General features: G+C 45.3%; 1 protein-coding gene across 4 annotated transcripts in view; it reads left to right on the top strand.

Annotated features, from left to right (window-relative positions):
- Positions 1–13,344: 13,344 nt before the first annotated feature.
- The window catches only part of ARHGAP29 (Rho GTPase activating protein 29), an 81,927-nt gene continuing 77,217 nt past the window's right edge, over positions 13,345–18,054 (top strand). For 2 of the 4 annotated variants that reach the window (XM_089300312.1, XM_089300314.1), the window contains exons 1-2: positions 13,358–13,519; positions 17,024–17,099. The gene's annotated coding sequence lies outside the window, so the exon portion shown is untranslated. Of the gene's footprint in view, positions 13,520–17,023; positions 17,100–18,054 lie in introns of all 4 variants that reach the window. The other 2 variants (XM_008264860.5, XM_051857470.3) reach the window with 2 other exon arrangements.

Raw genomic sequence — 18,054 nt, forward strand, 5'->3', positions numbered from 1 at the left:
ATTCCAGAAAATGGACTGTCATGTGGCCACACTAAATGCTACCTTTAAATACTAAGTAGCATGGGAAACTGTGTTAAAAACTGGTAGGTAGAAAAAAAAAATCAAGGAGATAAATGGAAGTAAAAAGTACACAATGGGGCTGGCATTATGGCACAGTGGGTCAAGCTGCTACCTGCAACACGGACATCCCATATGAATGCCATTTCAGGTCCCAGCTGCTCTACTTCCCATCCAGTTCACTGCTAGTACAACTGGGAAAGCAGTGGATAGCAGGTAGCCCAAGTACTTGGGCCCCTGCCAGCCCTGTGGGAGATGCAGGTGGAGTTCCAGTTTCCTGCCTTTGGCCTGGCCCAGCTCAACCATTGCAGCAATTAGTGGTAGAAACCAAAGGTAGAAAATAAATCTCTCTCTCTCTCTTTCTCTCCTCTCTCTCTCTGTCACTTTGCCTTTCAAATAAATAAATAAATCTTTAAAACAATAAAGAAGTGCAAAATGATATAGATGCAATTATTTTTTTCAATAAATTAAATAGGAAAAAAGACTCTCAGTAGGACTAACAAGACAGTAATGATCGCTTTCTTGACTGCTTTAGAATTTTCATCAGTTCTCTAGAATGAGTCTCTATAGATGGAAAACATAAATATATTATATAAAATTGAGGAGTAAGTAGGATAAGAGGAGGAATTCCTTACACTGAAAGGTTCTGCCTCCTTGCTTGATATTTCACAATTATACCTCAGAACTATGCAGGTATAAATGGTCTGCATAACATCAAAACTTTTTAGAGCACTGCTATTTCTGACTGCAGAAAAAAGGCAGACTTCAAGACCCCCAAGTCTTTTTTACTTCTAAATTACTGATTTTCTTTAATTCTATTGAAATATAGCTATTTGATCTGTATATAACAAAGTAAAAGTAAATAAGATTCAAACTTCTGATAAACACAAATAAGTATTTTTTATTTCATCTTGATCAACTATGGAGATGAAAATTATTATGTTAAATAGGACCAGTGTTATCACAGCCTGTGTGCCTTGATTTGTAAAACAAGCCAGAGCTCCTGCAACAGGTGACTTGGAAAGGGGGAAGCAGTAGGAAGAAGCAGCCAAGTACCAACATCTAAGAGGAGAGTGGATATCCAGGACCATTGGGAGGGTAGCCAAGAAGTCTAATCCAGTGGAATTCAGCAGTGGCAGGTGGTGGTTTCATGGCCCACTTTTCTCCTTTTATTTTCATTATGGGGGGGTGGGGGGTGAGAGGGAGAGGGAGGGAGAGTGCTCCCATCAGTGGCAGGTGGTGGTTTCATGGCCCATTTTTCTCCATTTTTCATTATAGGGAGAGAGAGGAGAGGCGGAGGGGGAGGGGGAGGGGGAAGGGGAGGGGGAGGGGGAAGGGGAGGGAGAGTGCTCCCATCCACTGATTCATTCCCCAAAGGCCCACAATAGCTGGGACTGGGCTAAAACAACTCTGGAGACTGGGGACTCAGTCCAGGTCTCCTGTATGGATGGCAGGAATCAATTTAGCCATCACGACGGCCTCTCAGGGACTGCAATGGTAGGAAGCTAGAATCTGGAATCAGAGCCCAGAACTAAACTCCAGAACTGCAGTGTGGGATGTGGGTGTCTTACCCACTAGACGAATGCCTGCTGCAGCGGCCTGGTTTTCAGTGTTTCAAGAACAGAAGGCTGTATATTTTAGTTACTGGGAGAGCAGGAGTAAGAAGGTGGTAACTTGGGCCAGTGCTGTGGCACAGCAGGTTAAAGCCATGGTCTGCAGTGCCGGCATCCCATACTGGCACCAGTTCAAGACCTGGTTGCTCTGCTTCTGATCCAGCTCCCTGCTGATGGCCTGGGAAAGCCTAGGCAGATGGCCTAGGTCCTTGGGCCCCTGCACTCACGTGGGAGATTTGGAAGAAGCTCCTGGCTCCTGGCTTTGGTCTGGCTCAGCCCGAGCTGTTGCAGCCATTCAGGGAGTGAACCAGTGGATAGAAGATCTGTCTCTGTGTCTCTCCTCTCTCTCTATATAACTCTGCCTTTCAAATAAATAAATTAATCTCTTGTTTTTAAAAGAAGGTGGTATCTCAGGTTAGGGATGCATGAGGGTGTGAGGAAGTCAGAAAATACTCAATGGCTGCACAGATGTGCCTCAGAGAGACCAGAACATAGTTCAAGGATGAGAAGCTGCTTTAGAACACAATGCAGCCTGGCTTATCCTGACAGCCCCTGAGCCCCACCGTTAGCTGCCCTGATGCTAATATTCCAGCACTTTCATAATGAGATAGCTACTCTTGGCCTCTGCTTCTCCTATTCTTGCCACGACCAGCCAGCTTCCTGTTCTCTTCTTTGTTTTGTGGCCTCTGCTCCCCAGGGGTGTCTGCCATCTCATGGTTTCTGCTTTCTGTGTGTCTTCACAACTTCTGTCCCTACTACCAACAACACTGGGCCTCTACCTAAAAGTCTTTTATTTAAACTCTCTAAGACAGAAGGTGTTAGTGGTGCTGTTGAGAAATTTAGCTGAAAAGTGATCTCTGTTAAATGTAAGAGTGGGAATGAGAGAGGGAGGAGATGTACAATTTGGGACTTGCTCAATTGGACTTGCCCCAAATGGTAGAGTTAGAAACGTGCCAGGGGATTCCAATTAAATCCCATCAAGGTGGCATGTACCAATGCCTTCTCACTAGTCCATGTGATCAATTTTTGTTCACAACTGATCATAATGATAGGACTAAGAGTCAAAGGGATCACATAAACAAGACTAGTGTGTGTTAATACTAACTGATAGAATTAAAAAGGGAGAGAACGACCCAACATGGGAAGTGGGATACACAGCAGACTCATAGAATGGCAGATGTCCTAAACAGCACTCTGGCCTCAGAATCATCCCTTAAGGCATTCAGATCTGGCTAAAAAGTCCATGAGAGTATTTCAGGCATGGAAAACCAAGACACTCTGGCAAAAACACACACACACACACACACACACACACACAAAACTAAAGATCTCTGCGAGTGAGATCCCAGTGGAAAGAACAGGTCATTAAAGAAGGAGGTACCTTTCTCTGAAGGGAGGAGAGAACTTCCACTTTGACTATGACCTTGTCTAAATAAGATCAGAGTCGGTGAACTCAAAAGGCCTCCATAGCCTTGGCAACTCATGACAGGAGCCTAGGGTGATTACTGATGCCATAAACAAGAGTGTCAATTTGTTAAGTCAACAACAGGAGTCACTGTGCACTTATTCCCCATGTAGGATCTCTGTCCTAAATGTGCTGTACATTGTGATTTAATGCTATAACTAGTACTCAAACAGTATTTTACACTTTGTGTTTCTGTGTGGTGCAAACTGTTGAAAGCTTTACTTAATATATACTAAATGGATCTTCTGTATATAAAGATAATTGAAAATGAATCTTGATGTGAATGGAAAGGGAGAGGGAGCAAGAGGGGGAGGGTTGCGGGTGGGAGGGAAGTTATTGGGGGGAGGGGGAGCCATTGTAATCCATAAGTTGTACTTTGGAAATTTACATTCATTAAATAAGTTTTAAAAAAAAAAGACTAACTAGAAATTTGGCCCCTCACCTCTTGTGGGATCCCTTCCTTCCATCTCCCAAAAGAGCAAGAAAACATCTTTTTTTTTTTTTTTTAAATAGGACCAGCATCAGGACTTTGCAATTTTCCATAGCAACAAAAATGAAAAATGCCTCAAGGGAAAGAGGAAGTTGATCTTTCTATCAAGAGAAGCTGCAGACACAGTAAAGTCTGACATGAATTCCAATCCTGGATTTGCCACTTACTAACTAGATGACCTTGTTCAAATTAATTAACCTCTTCAAGTCTCAGTTCCTGATGGACAATGGGAGATAGTAAAGTCTTCTTTGTAGAGCTTTTGTCAAGAGTGAGATAATCTATGTAATGCCCTTAGTACATGGAAAATGTGAGTCAAAACATTTCCTAAGGCTTAAACCTGCCATATCAGTCTTTTTATCTCCTGGACTCCACCCTGATTCACCCTGGAAGTTCCTACAAGCAAAAGGCTCACCTCCCTCAGAGCTCCCTAAGACACCTTCTCATCAGACACATGAGAGTCACATTCTCCAAAAAGCAGAGCAAAACTTGCTCCAGGATGAGCCAGAGTTCTTAACCTAGAGGTCACAAACTGGCAGCCTTCAGGCCCGATTCCATCTCTCCTGAGTTTTATTTAGCCTTCACAATATAACAAATCAGAAATTGATTGCCCGTGCTAAAAAATCCAGAGACGTTTTATAAAAATCCAAATTTTTTAACTTAAAAAGCCAGAAGATCAGGCATACTAAGCTTACATTTTCCTACATCCAGTGTGGGCACTTTGTATACCATGTAAACTACACACTCTTGAGAGTGAGCAGTGGCTCTATTCATGATTACTTCTGATCAGCAGGTGTTGATGGGACTGCCCAGGGCAAGCTGGGGTGTGTGGTTAGGCCCCTTACCCACGCCCTCCGTGGTCTGGAGCTCCGGAGGAACAGGTGCCTCCTGCAAGGGCTCTGCCTCTCAGTTTGTCCTTACCTCTACGGTTTGAGTTTTCAACCTCAGTGTTAACTTATCACACCTAATACTGGTCTTATATCACCATAATCCAGCACCTTGAGCCTGGTTTCTGTCGTTTTTTCCCTTCTCTACGAAGGAAAGGGTGTGGAATAAGGTATCGAATCCACGTCTGTGCTCACCTTCATTCTGCTGCTCCAGGGATCCTGAGGGAGATCCCAGGGCAGCACCATGCGTGCAACAATGTCAGCAATCTGTCCTCGCTCCGTGTTTCATTAAGCAGTCCTGCTCTGCACCCACAGGGCTGTTTCACACGTGTCATAATTATCATTTAGGGACATTGCAGGATTCTGGAAGTGCCTTCTGAGTCCTAAGAGGACTGATTGGAGAGGAACATAAACCAAGTCTGAAACTTTTTAATTTTTAAGAAGACCCTATCCAGTGAAAGAATTCTGTCTCAAAAGTTTGCTTTAAGCCTTGCACAAGGCACCCCAAACGCATATTCCTTCAGAAACAATGTAGTTGCCTTCACACTCTCCACACAATAATGCTCAAAGTGAAAAAAAAAAAAAAAACTCATAGAACATATAAACATTAGTATTATTAAATCTCTTGCTGGGTGTTGGTTAACTTGGAACATTATATTTAGGTAATAGAAAGTTATCTTCTGAGTTTTCATTTTTTTTTTTAAGATTTTATTTATTTATTTGAGAGGTAGAGTTACAGACGGTGAGAGGGAGAGACAGAGAGAAAGGTCTTCCTTCCATTGGTTCACTCTCCCGATGGCCGCAACAGCTGGAGCTGTGCCAATCCCAGGCCAGAAGCTAGGAGCCAGGAGCTTCTTCCAGGTCTCCCATGTGGGTGCAGGGGCCCAAGGACTTGGGCCACCTTCTACTGCTTTTTCGGGCCATAGCAGAGAGCTGGATCGGTAGAGGAGCAGCCAGGACTAGAACCGGCAACCAAATGGGATGCTGGCCCCACAGGCGGAGGATTAACCTACTGTGCCATGGTGCCAGCCCCATGAGTGTTCACTCTTTATGAAATCTGAACCAAGAGCAATGGTGGGAGAAGCAACCTATAAAAGGAATTTGGAGGCATTCTCATCCTGTGTCTATTTGTATGTGTGAAATGTTAATTCATGTTTTATTTGCAGGGTGGATACAATCTGTATAATAAATATTAAAGCTCTTTAATACCTCTAATATTTCATGGACACAGGAAATGCTATTCCTTGATTCAAGTGGATTATTTGAAACTTACAAGATGGAGTAAAACTCTTTAACTATGGGAGGTATATTGGAAAGAGTCCTGTATGAGGAGACAGGTGACTTGTTTTGAGTTCAATCTTTGCTATTAACTTGCATAACTTTGAGTAAATAGCTCATCCTCCTTGAGGTGTCTTTTTTTAATCAGTTGAATAGCGACAACAATAATTCGTATTTCATGGAATTGTTTTGAAGACTGAGACAATTTATGTGAAATGCTATAGAACCAAAATGAATAGAAGAGTAAATTAACACTTACTAGGCTCATACTATGAACCAAATTGTTATGATGGGATTACTACTATTGTTTTAAAAATATTTATTTGAGAAACACAGAGGGAGAGGACACCTATCTGCTGGTTCACTACAAAAGGCACAAAGCCAAGAGTGCAGAATTCAGTGGAGATCTCCCACCTGAGTGGCAGAAACTCAGCTACTTGAGCCATTATTACTGCCAATGAGGGCCTTCATTAGCAAGCTGGAGTCAGGGGACAGGCATCAAATCCAGGCACTCTGAGAGATGTGGGAGTCCTAAACACCAGGCCAAGTTCCGACCCTGGAATGATTGCTAACTAGCCATCAATGTGAATTGTAGTGTCAACAACAGTATCCTTAAACCTGTCACACTAAATCTGCCTCTGTCCAGTACAAATGAGGAGACCTGGGCATCCCTTTGACTCTGAGCAGAAACTATTTAGCTCCTCCTACTGAAAATACCCACAGAGAGTCAGGCATGTAAACATCCTGCCTTCTGAACTTAATGACAACATTGCCGGGGATGTGATGCTGCATCCTGGCCCACACCCCAGAGTGGGAGTTCACTTGACTCACTGTGCCTTATGAATGTTAGGGAGAAGAAATATCCCATTTCAAGAGCTGGACAATGGCTACTTTCAGGCAGAATTGGGCTAAATATTTCTATAGGATAGGGAAACAGATGTTTCAGCTCTAACTAGAATCCATCAATGCCATTATTATTATAACAGAATTCCTAGAATTTAGATATGTGTAGCTTGCTAGGGCTGCCATAAGAGAGTACCTCAGCTGGGTTGCTTAAGCAACCAAAGCTTATTTTTTAAAAGATTTATTTACTTACTTGAGAGGCAGAGTTACATAGAGAGAGAGAGGGAGAGACAGAGAAAGAGTCCTCCACTGGTTCACTCTCCCAAATATCAACAATGGCCAGAGCTAGGTCAATCTGAAGCCAGGAGCCAGGAGTTTCTTCCAGGTCTCCCACGTCCCACGCAGGTGCAGGGGCCCAAGGACTTGGGCCATCTTCCATTGTTTTCTTTTTTCTTTTCTTTTTTTTTTTTTTTTTTTTTTTTGACAGGCAGAGTGGACAGTGAGAGAGAGAGACAGAGAGAAAGGTCTTCCTTTGCCGTTGGTTCACTCTCCAATGGCCGCCGCGGCCGGCGCGCTGCGGCCGGCACACCGCGCTGATCCGATGGCAGGAGTCAGGAGCCAGGTGCTTTTTCCTGGTCTCCCATGGGGTGCAGGGCCCAAGCACCTGGGCCATCCTCCACTGCACTCCCTGGCCACAGCAGAGAGCTGGCCTGGAAGAGGAGCAACCGGGACAGAATCCGGCGCCCTGACTGGGACTAGAACCCGGTGTGCCGGCGCCGCTAGGCGGAGGATTAGCCTAGTGAGCCGCGGCGCCGGCGCATCTTCCACTGTTTTCTCAGGCCATCAGCAGGGAGCTGGATCAGAAGTAGAGCAGCTGGGACTTGAACCAGTATCCATATGGGAAGCTGGTGCAGCAGGCAGATACTTAACCTACTATGCCACAGCGCTGGCACCCTGAAGCTTATTTTCTCACAATACTAGAGGCTAAAAATTCAAGGTCAACATTTGGTGGGATTGATTTCTTCGACTGTCTTCTCCCTGTGTCTTCACATGGTCTGTCCTCTGGGTTTATCTGTGTCCTAATCTCCTTTTATGTGGTACGAGTCACTGGAGTAGGGGCACACCAATGACCTCATTTTAACTTAAGTACTCCTTTAAAGGCCCTACTCTAAATATACTGAAGTCACATTCTGAAGTACCAGAGGTTAGGACTTCAACATATAAATTTTGGGAGGACATAGTTCAACCCATACCACTTTGTCAGATAAATCAATGGTCTATTTTGTTCTTGGAACATTTTCCTAAGCTGTGGTCTCCATTTCCTGTATCTTTTCCTTCTCCCCACAATCTTGCCCTGCCCACACTATCAGAGACACCTAGCTCTTCACCTAGCACTCCCAACACTGACAAATACAACACTGCTGTTACCATTGTCAGCTCTACTTCACTGCCTTGTTGACCTTCAGTTAAAATACCAGTTCTCTGTGAAACATTTTCAAAGAGTCCTTCTAGGAACTACTGTCCTTGACCCAAATCTTGTGCTTCCTCTACTGTTTTTGTGTCTCAAAGCAACTCCAAGATCTATGCAAGATCTCTTGTCTACTGATCTACTCATTTCTTCAGATTCTCGTTTCTTGGTAGACCTGCTTTATCTTCTAATCATTCTTCCTGAAAGGAGCTCTTTATTTTTTACCTCTTGGTTCTTAGTCATTACCTAGAAGGAAGTGAATAAAAGTTGGCTTGGGCTTGCCCATTCTAACCAAGCAGTATCAAGTGAGATCTAAAGCACATTTCACCTTGCAGTCCAGTTCAGGTGAATTTAAGCAAGGCAACCTGCTGTCTTGATGCTTTGTTTGCCATTTTATCTGTTCTCCACCTGAATACACTATCCCATAGTGCTATTTTTCCTGTATTTATTTTCTTCTAATTTAAAGCCCCACATGGTTAACTATTGAGATAGTTTCAGAATAAAATAATTTAAATCCGGATTACTTAGGCGGTTTGATATTAATAGGTCTTCAGGGATCTGGTTCTGTGGTGTAGCAGGTAAAGCTACCGCCTAGAGTGTTGACATCCCATACGGATGCTGGTGCAAGTTCTGCCTGCTCCACTTCCGATCCAGCTCTCTGCTATGGCCTGGGAAAGCTGTAGAAGATGGCTCAAGTTCTTGGGCCCCTGCACCCACGTTAGAGACCCGGAAGAAGCTCCTGGCTCCTGGCTTCGGATCTGCACAGCTCCGGCCATTGTGGCCATCTGGCAAGTGAACCAGCGGATGGAAGACCTCTCTCTCTCTGTCTTGCTGTCTGCCTCTGCCTCTCTGTAGCTCTGAATTTCAAATAAGTAAATAAATCTAAAAAAAAAAAAAAAGGTCTTCAGACGCTATGAAATATAATGTCCTCTTGAATTAACTTAAAAAACAGGTTCGTAAACCAAATATTTTCCAACTTTTACAAGCAGTTGGTTCCCAATCTTGTGGCAACCATGCCACAGGCAGCCATCCCTATATAAATATGCTGTTAGAAAGATAAACACTCCTTAAAGTCACTAGTGGTAGCATTGTTCCTCAGAGGGTTCTGTAATATTTGTTCAGTGGGTAGATTAAGAAGGAGATTAGTAATGTTTCCACTGGGCTCTCCTCCTTCCTAAAGCCACCTGGCCTTCTCCCTGGGAGAAAGGCCATGAAGTGTGTGCTCCACAATGTCTCAGGATAGCTTTCTGCTTGAAGAGAAAATCCAGCTCCTCATTGGTTCCATGCTAAGTCACCCATTTTTTAGGGCCATTTTTTTTTTTTAGTAACAATAAGTCAGACGTCCAAAATAACAGGAGTAAATTTGTAGAGCAATTTTCATATTTAAACATGTTGTATAGCTTAAATACTAACTCACGAAATTAAGGATGAATCAGGTATACTTAGAGAGATTTAAAAACCTTAATCTATTAATTAGTGTAGAAAGAGCCCTGGTCTTATTTCCAGTGAATGAAGCCAGGGACTAATATCTGCGATTCTGAGAAAACTGGGGTGGGCTTTGCTTATAAAGTAAAGCAGAACAGAATAGATGACCTCCAACATCCCTCTGACTCCTAATGGTATGAAATTCTCTCGGGAAAAACAGATCCCTCTTACCTTCATGTAGAAGTTTTGTGAGGATCATGGAGGAGAACACACAGGTTGGTGGTAACTGTGTTTGCTTTCTTATGTAGCTAGCATTTAGTCCACTAAATACTTGAAAGAAAAGCAACAGCAGAAAGTGTTCACCCACCACTTTAAAGAAGGGAGAAGAGAATTTAAGAATCCAAAGTTATTTATGACTATTTCAGATAAAGATATAGCCAAGCAATTAAACTTGGCATGTGTTAGTATGTTGGTTATAAGAAACCAACATAAAATCATTGTCAAACACAGCAATATGGTTCTGTTATCTGTTTAAAACTTTCACAATGTGAACAAACTAATCTTTCAAAAGATAAATCTAATATTTGGACATACGAATGGTTATTTCCTTTAAAGTATTTCATTTGCTGATTAATTCTAAGTACTCTTCCAGAGAGTGAGGAAATAGCGGAGGACGAGGAAGGCAGAGTCCCTTTCATGGAGCTCACATACCCAAATGTGAAGGAGAAATCCAAATATATAAATAAGCTGATAGCTTCCATATCAAGTCAGTGAAGGGATAAGTGGCATGGCAAAAAGAAAAGCCAGGGAAGGAGGACGGGGAACATCCAAAAACAGGGAATGCCGTTTTCTTCGGAGCGGTCAAGGAACACATCCATGATTCGGACCACTGCAGGCGAAACCCACAGGTCACACGCTTAGGGAAGGATCCCACTCCAGGCAGAGGGCACAGCAAAGAGAAAAGCCCAAGGCAGAGGCACCCTGGGGTGTCTGCAGAAGAGCAAGGGCAAAGTGGCAGAGGTCAAATAAGAGGAGCCACACTCTACTACCTTTCTCTAAGAAAAGCTGGATCTAGCTTAGGTTCATGTTAACCTTCATTTCCATAAAGTACAGCACAAATTCTTCATTGAACTTCTCTCTCATTCTGTTTTCTATTTGTAAAATGTGGATGATGATAGTACCTCCCAGGGTTGTTGTGAGGACAAAATGATTCACTAAATGTAAAGTATAATTAAAACAGTGTCTAGCACACAGTAAACCACGGATGGCTAGTGATTATTACTGTTATCATCATTATCATCTCTTTATTCATGGCAATATCAATAATTGCCTTTTTCAGAAGGCAGTATTTTTTCCCCCGCACTGACCATTAATTATTAAGGGAGTTTCATTACACATGCTGTTAGGATGTTAGGTGGGGCCACGGTACGTGGTGGCTCAAGCACAGAGGTTCATGTCAACAAAGGTCTTACAAGAAAGTTTAACATAGCAAACAACTGGAATTTGGAATGTAATACCTTGATCTAGAATTAAAAATGAGTATGATGTCATATTCACACACTCACTTAAGTTTTGCTTGATTTTTGTCCTTAGTTTGCTCTCATGACTGCCCAGAATTCTTGGATGCTTGCAGTGTCTTTCACATTCATTTGCAACATGTGGAGTGAATTGATTCCTTGTTTCTCAATTACAACCATCATGGAATCAAGATTAATAACCTGCTCGGTGAGTTTTGTCCACTCTGGAATCTGGAGCCTTTGTACTCACTGCGGCCTGTCAAGCTCTTAGCCACTCTTTCTAAGTCAAGGGCAGCACCAGTCCAGGGAGCCTACCTGTCCTTGGGCAGCCCTCGCCTGCTTCCAGGATTGCTTCCCCGCTCCCAGGCATTTAATCATGGTGAAGAATCTCAGAGAGGACTGAAAGTGCCCTGCCATGTCCCTCGTGCCTGGCACATTGCAAATCCTCAATAAATGTTTGTGGTAGGAATAAAAATAGGATCGGCCTCGTGGGACAATGCTGCAGCCTCCTAAGCAGACGGCCATGGAAGCAGGGTTGAGAGGAAGAGCACCTGTTGTGCGTGTCCCTGTGGAGCTGGGTTCCCACCTCCACTGCTCACATGGAACACGTGCCCTCACAATCACTCCAGTCACCTCAGGTCACAGGATATCTGGGAGGTTCTGCCTTAGGCATGACGTTTTTGCAGCCATTACATTTGGTTCCATCAGTTACCACCAAGGTGAGGGGAGATTATGCTTTAAAAAAAAATGTGTAGAATTTTTATTCCTGGACCCACTTGTCTTTCAATATTCCTTCAAAAAACACAGAGGGGGTCCATTCTGTATCAGAAAGATACCTAGGAAATGCAGAATTGTGGAACTTGAAATCTAATTAGAATAAACAAACACGACCAGGTAAACATGGCACCAGAACTCCAAATGCCCAAAGGATAATATCCTATGTGCCACAGGATGTCAAATAGGATGATCGGTTTTCAGTGCGAGAACAGGAAGGCTTCAGAACATTTCAACAGCAGAATGGTTAGGTGTCGATGCTTACTGCAATTCTAACATGACAGTACTATAACATCTGCGAAGTGTGTTTCATCATTAACCCAGTATACAGTTATGCTCTGATTTCTCGTTTATCTTTTGTTCCTTATCCTCTAAAATCATGATCCTGAACCACTTTCACCAAGAAGTATTTATTGATTAAAAAAAAAAAAAGCCAAGTCAGGATGATTCAGAGTACGTGCTGGGACATTGTCAGAGGATTCAGTGTGGATATTGCCCTTTATTCTTTAGTTTCTTTGCCAAACACCACCACCTGTTCCTTATTCCAGATTTTTGACGTTCTCTCAGTTAATAACTGTGTGTATTCTATTGTAAAAATGAACTGCTACCTTCCTCTGAGAATGTTTTCAAATATCACACTCACTCTGATATTGAAGAGGAGTGCAGTATGGCAAGTGTTTCACGTATTTTGAAAAGATTTAAGGGGAGAAGGAGGTTGAGGGACTTCTCCAAGTTCCTGTCCCACAAATGTTCCCACTTATCGGCTCATATTCGTGGAATACTCACTGTAGATTGTCCTTGGGAAAGTGTTTCCAATATATACAGTACTCTACTCAATACGAACTCTGTCCTCCCCACTTCCCACCTATGATGAGACCCCACCGGACGAATGGTTTAATTGGTCATCTGTTTGCCCCCCCACCCTGGCCCTCTACCCCGAGTCCCATGCTCAGGAGCATTTAATGGTAAAAACGGAGAACCACACTGCGGGTGTTGGGCGCCTTCCAGGTGCCAGGAACTGTGCATAACAACTAATCTTTTGAGGAATTTGCTTTTCTCAAAATCAGAATCCATTTTAGACATTTCAAATTTGGCATAAAATTTATCAGCTGAGACAGTTTTAAAGTTTGGCCCCAAATGCACTTTCTTCGGTTTCGAAAACGAGAAGGGTGGGGTACGAAGGTCGACGAAGTGAGTTGAAGACCAGAATCCTGCCTGCAGAGACTTCAGTGTCTACCCGACCCACGTCCAGTTTAACAAGGGTTGAGGACCTGCTCCCTGCTGGAAGGTGTAAACGGTGACTTTTCCCCAGAGTCGCCCCGCCTGCCCCGCCACCAGCCGCCCAGACGGCCCGACGCGTCGCCAGCCGCAGAGAACAGGGTCCGGCCGGGCGCCGCTGACAGCCGAGCCCCCGCCCGCGAGCCACCGCCCCCACCTGCCGCGGACGCCCGGGCCCCGCCCCCGGCAGCGCGGGCCAATGGGCTGGGCCCCGGGGGGCGGGCCGCGGCGGGCGGGAGGCGGGGGCGGGGCGTGCGCGGCCAGCGCGGTCGTGGCGGTGGCTGCAGGGGCGGCGGCGGTTTGGTCGGGGTGTCCGCGGGCCGTGCGTGGGGGATGGGGGTGGCGGGCTCCAGCCCTCGGCGGCGGCGGCGGCGGCCGTGAGCGCAGGGCAGGCGTCCGCGTCCGGGACGCGGGATCGAGCGCCATGGTGAGTGTGCGGCGGAGGCGCTCGCTCCGGGCTGAGGTCGCCCTCGGCGGCTACCCGCGAGTTCCCGTCTGGGGTTCGGGCCGCGCGCGCGCTGCTGCCCCGAGCTGAGACGGCTGCGGGCTGCGGGCTGTGCTGGGGGCCGGGGTCCTCGACGAGGGGCGCGTGGGGCGAGGCGGGCGTGGAGGAACTTGAGGGACGCTCCAGGCGTCGGCGCCGGCCGCGGGGAGAGGCTGCTGGGGCGGACTCCCCTCAGCCTGCCGCCCCTCACCTCTGGCTGGCCGGCCGCCGGCCGCGCTCCCCTGCGGCGTCCAGGGGCGCAGCTCCCCTGTCCCCCGCTGGTTTCCTTCGCCGAGTCTCACGTCGGTCTTCCTCACCGGAGACCTCTTTGGGGACTTTGATGATGTTGTCTGAAGTTGCAGTCTGACATACGCCAAGGCTGGGGTGGGGGTGGGGGACAAAACAAAAAACAGATCTTTATTGGTCCATTTTTATTTATTTTTATTACACTCCACCTCACCTAGGCCTTGGCTATTGATTACTTTGGGAGCTGCGGGAGGGGGTGGGGATGAGACTTAAAGGTGCAAGACCAAAACCCCTCCCTTCCTTTCCGGTGCGAGTGTCCCCCGCGTGCGCCCCTCACCGCTCCCAACCCTCCCCCAGCCCCCTTCCCCACCACGGCTCTAGACGGAGTCGGGTGCTCTACAGAACAGGAGTTCTGCGGAGTTTCTCCCTGTGAGTCTGTTTCCTTGGACGTCCCCGGGCTGGTGTTGACACCCGCCGTCCCAGGACAGGCCTGCTGCCCCAAACCGTGGCCGAGCGCGCTCTCTGACCCTCCTGACTGTGTAGCGTTGACCTCGCGTTTTCTCCACTAACCCTCTTCAGAGCCCGGGGCTTGGGGTCTTTGATATCCTGCGTTCTAAGGTGGATGTTTTTGGACGCGGTTGTTAGGACGTGTTGGGAGCTGACAGCCAGGAAGGTTTTGTTCTACATCTGCCTTTCTCTTTCCTGTCCTTTGGGCACCAGCTTCACCTCCTACTCGGTTTGAGCAAGTGAATTCCCTGTTCAGGAAGAAAGTGAATGTGTAGAATGAGTAAACAAAGCACAGTAAATTGTGGGAGTCTTGGGGGTTTAGGTCTTTTCCGCAGTGATTTCTGTAGGCAGTTTGCTAGAAGTGCTGCCTGGCAAGTTAGAAGCTCTCACCCTTACGCCTCATATACAGTGCATTTTGCACGTGGTCTCATGGTTTTGAATAGGTTAAGACTGAACTTGAAGTCAGTACGATACGCCTGGGTAGAAAATATTTCAGTCCCCAGATTGGCAGGAGATAGAACGTTAGCTAACACGAAGTAACTACTGGTCTGCAAGTGAGTGGTGGCCGGTCATTCCTGATCCCCAGTCCCGAAAATAGAACAGCCACCTAATTATCAGCTCCTTCTCTTCCAGTGTTAAAGCCCTTGACCTAGGAATGTGAGTTTTTACAGCAACTGCTGTTGGTTCCACAGGGTTGGTACTAAATGGAACAAAGCTAATGACCAGAAAAGAATCTTTCCATCTGTTGGGTAGCAGTAGACGGTACTGAGTAAGAAAGACCCAAAATATAACATTGTGGGTTCTCCAGGAGACGCTGGTTGAATGTCCTATGGGAAAGTAGAGGGATAATTTCAGTGGAGGGAATGAAAAGGGTGTTGGAAGCCATGTTTTGTGTGAGCTTGAAGGTAAGAGACTGATTTCAGAAAGTGTAGAAGATGGGGCCGGTGCTGTGGCATAGTGGGTAAAGCCAGAATCCCATATGGTTGCTGGTTGGAATCCCAGCTGCCCCTCTTCCCATCCAGCTCTCTGCTAATGTGCCTGGGAAAGCAGTGAAAGATGGCCCAAGTGCTTGAGTCCCTGCACCCATGAGGGAGACCTAAAAGTAGCTGCTGGCTCCTGACTCTTCCCCTGGCCATTGTAGCCACTTGGGGAGTGAAGCAGCGGCTGGAAGATCTCGCTCATCTCTGTTTTTCTCTCTCTAACTCTGCCTTTCTTTCAAAATAAATAAATCTTAAAAAAAAAAAAAAAAAGCAAGCAAGCATAGAAGATAGAAGGGCCTTTCGGGATAGAATTGCTGTTTATCTCTAATGCATGCTGGGATGTCCCTGATCTCACTTTCTGCTTTTCTGTTCTGAAGCTTTACAGGCTGTTTTTCTTGTTCTCACTCTCCTCCAGCGTGGTGATGAACCACAGTGAGGAAAGGCATGTTCCAATGCAAAGAAACAAGAACATTCAAAAGGAAGGTTAGGAGTATCTGTGATTGCTGGCGCCGCGGCTCACTAGGCTACCGGCACACCGGGTTCTAGTCCCGGTCGGGGTGCCAGATTCTGTCCTGGTTGCCCCTCTTCCAGGCCAGCTCTCTGCTGTGGCCAGGGAGTGCAGTGGAGGATGGCCCAAGTGCTTGGGCCCTGCACCCCATGGGAGACCAGGATAAGTACCTGGCTCCTGCCATCAGATCAGCGCGGTGCGCCAGCCATGGTGGCCGTTGGAGGGTGAACCAACGGCAAAGGAAGACCTTTCTCTCTGTCTCTCTCTCTCACTGTCCACTCTGCCTGTCAAAAAAAAAAAAAAAAAAAAAAAAAAAGGAGTATGTGTGATAAGGATTTTTGTAGAGGGTTGCATTTTACTGTCCTTGTTACTACTCTGATAAGAAAAAGAACCACCTTGTTCCAAGAGCGGATATTGGAGGATACCGCCTCCCTAGATTAAGACTGTTTCTTAAAAAATGTTTCAGTATTTGCCATTGAGGAAGTTTTCAGATACCATAATCTTTTTTTAAGAAAGAGGTAGGAGATTTAATATTTTGCAAAATATTAAACGGAGCTAAGTTGAGTTTGAAGGACCATGGGCGCCTCCCACAATTTTGCTTGTAATTCATTGATCTGATACTTGTTGAGCACCAGCATGATGTCATATTTTGTGATTTAGTGAGTTAGATTTGTGTGTGGCTGACTTCTAAAGGACATTCCCAGGATGATCGGGCTGGGTCAGCTCCGAGTCACATTACATGTGCTTTGCTAGGGAAAAATGGAGGGCCCAAGGGGAAGAAGAGTGATGATTGGGGGCTTGGGGGGAGGAGGGATCTTGAAATAGCCCAGATCTGAGGGGAAGTGTTTTTAAAGCTTTTTTTTTTTCTCTGACGTCCCACTCTTGCTTTATCAAGAATATTAACATCATCCTTTAGAATGTGGACTTCTGAATGAAGGTCATGTAAAATTCTCTCTGGAGAGTCTTTAAATTCTGCATAACTCAAGAAATCAGCCATCAACTCAAGAAAAAGAGGATACTTTTTTTTTTCAAGAAAATTTTTTATTTGAGAGGAAGACAAAGAGACTGAGAATGAGAGAGAGAGAGAGAGAGAGAGAGAGAAATATCTCATACATTGGTTCACTCCCCAAGTGCTTTGCAGTTATTGGGAAGGGGGAGAGGGATTGAAGCCAGTAACCAAGAACTCAATCCAGATCTCCTTTGTAGGTGGCAGGAACCCACCACTGCCCCCCAGGGTCTGCGTTAGCAGGAAACTGGAATCAGAAACCATAGAGGAAACCAGGTACTCTGATGTGCAGCACAGGCATCTTAACCTGTGTCTCAACTCTGGACTAAGTGCCTAGTAACTGTTTATTATGGAAAATCTCAAACATATATGAAAGTAGACAGAATAATATAATTAAACCCCATACACTCATCCTCAATTTAAAAAATTAACTTATGAGTAATCTTTAATCTATACTACCATTCATTCAATCCTCTGTATTATTTTGACGCAAATCCCAGATACCATATTACTTCATCAGTAAATATTTCAGACTGTATTTCCTAAAAGATAAATATTGATTTTTAAATATATACCAGCATCCAATATTTAGTCAGTATTCAGTCAAATGGAATTATGTTTCCAAAGCTAAAGTTTCCTCCTGGTCTCCCATGCGGGTGGAGGGCCCAAGCACTTAGGCCATCCTCCACTGCCTTCCCAGGCCACAGCAGAGAGCTGGACTGGAAGAGGAGCAACCGGGACAGAATCCGGTGCCCGGACCGGGACTAGAACCTGGGGTGCCAGCACCACAGGCGGAGGATTAGCCAAGTGAGTCCCGGCACCGGCCTATATCTCTTGATGACTATTAGGTTATTTCCAGTTTTTTACTATCATGAAAAACAGATGCTACAAACATTTATACACAAGTTTTAGAGTTAATGCATGTTTTCATTTGTTAATGTATGTTTTCATTTCTTAGAGATATATTACAGAGTAGAATTGCTGATTGTGTGTTACATGAATGTTTAACTGTAAGAAACTTCCAGGCTGCTTTCCAAAATGGTTGTGTTCCTTCTGGCAGCTTTGCGTCACAGTTAGAGTTGCTCTATATCTTCACCAGCTTTTAGTATTTCAGTACAGCTGAAATTAAAATTTCTTGTATCCATTATGGTGTCTCATTGTAGTTCGAATGTGTATTTCCCTGATACCAGCAGTGTTGAACAGTTTCATGTGCTTATTGCCCAGTAGGTGT

Source organism: Oryctolagus cuniculus, chromosome 7 (assembly GCF_051225735.1).
Source record: "Oryctolagus cuniculus isolate XC-2025 breed Fujian yellow rabbit chromosome 7, ASM5122573v1, whole genome shotgun sequence".
Taxonomy (NCBI): domain Eukaryota; kingdom Metazoa; phylum Chordata; class Mammalia; order Lagomorpha; family Leporidae; genus Oryctolagus; species Oryctolagus cuniculus.